Genomic DNA, 1,105 nt, shown 5'->3' with positions numbered 1-1,105 from the left:
TAAAGAGCCTGTATTGGAGAGATTGAAGAGAAACCTGGTTGCACGTCTGATCCCTCTGAGCCCCCAGAGTGAACAACAACCGAAAACTAACAGCACACACAAAAACTTCCCTCCCTCAAGATTTGAAGGTATCCTGTCCCCTGATTGGTCCTCTGGTCAGGTGACAGCCTGGCTCACTGATCTTGTTAACCCTTTACAGGCAAAAGAGAGATGAAGTACTTCTGTTCTATTAACTCTTACTTATCTGTTTATGACATGTACTGTGAACCTCTGTGACTGTATGAATCACCATACAGAATAGGGACATCATTTAGTGTGAAGAGCTGCTCTGCTACAGAAATGGTTATCTGCCTTCTGAAAGAGGAGACCCATTGACACCAGACAGGCTCTGGCTAGATCATACACATGAAAATTCCCTACATCTGCACTGAGAAACCATCAACAAAAGGACTAAAGACTCTTATTGTTCTCTTCTCCTCCCTATAGAGATGTGTCATGCATGTGGATTCCTTCCATCAGCTGAGTTTGCAGCTCAGAGCACATGACTGGAGTGGGATAGAACTCCCAGACTAAAGGAACTAAGAATATCTATTCTGCTTGGACTCTGTGGGAGAAGGTATTTCAAGGCATAAACCAGAGATCCCGGCTGCGTAGCCTGGATTAGCCCTAAAGGACAAATAGAACTTGCTGATTATGGAAGCCTATATTATCTTCTGAAAGTCATTTATTTATCAATGTTTGCTTGTTTTAACCTTGTAAATAACTCTCTAATTTCCTTTTCATATTTAATAAAGTTTCATATAGGTTTACTATAGGAATGGCTACAAGAGTTGTCTTTGGTGTGAGACCTAAAGCGCAATTGACCTGGACTACATGACTGCTCCTTCAGGATTAGGAGTAACCTAAATATTGCTGTGATTCTTTGCATACGGGGTCATCTATTACAGAGATACACTTACCTGGGTGGCAAGACAAACTGGAGGACCCAAAAGGACTGTCTGTGACTCCGTTCAAGGCTGTTAATGTGCCTGAGGTGTTTGTACTGGGTGCTGTTGGTTGGTGACATGTAAATTTAGAACATACAACCAATGTGGGGTTTGTGCCC

Source organism: Gopherus evgoodei, chromosome 1, assembly GCF_007399415.2.
Source record: "Gopherus evgoodei ecotype Sinaloan lineage chromosome 1, rGopEvg1_v1.p, whole genome shotgun sequence".
In the NCBI taxonomy this organism is placed as follows: domain Eukaryota; kingdom Metazoa; phylum Chordata; order Testudines; family Testudinidae; genus Gopherus; species Gopherus evgoodei.
Note: the sequence above shows the minus strand (reverse complement) of the source record.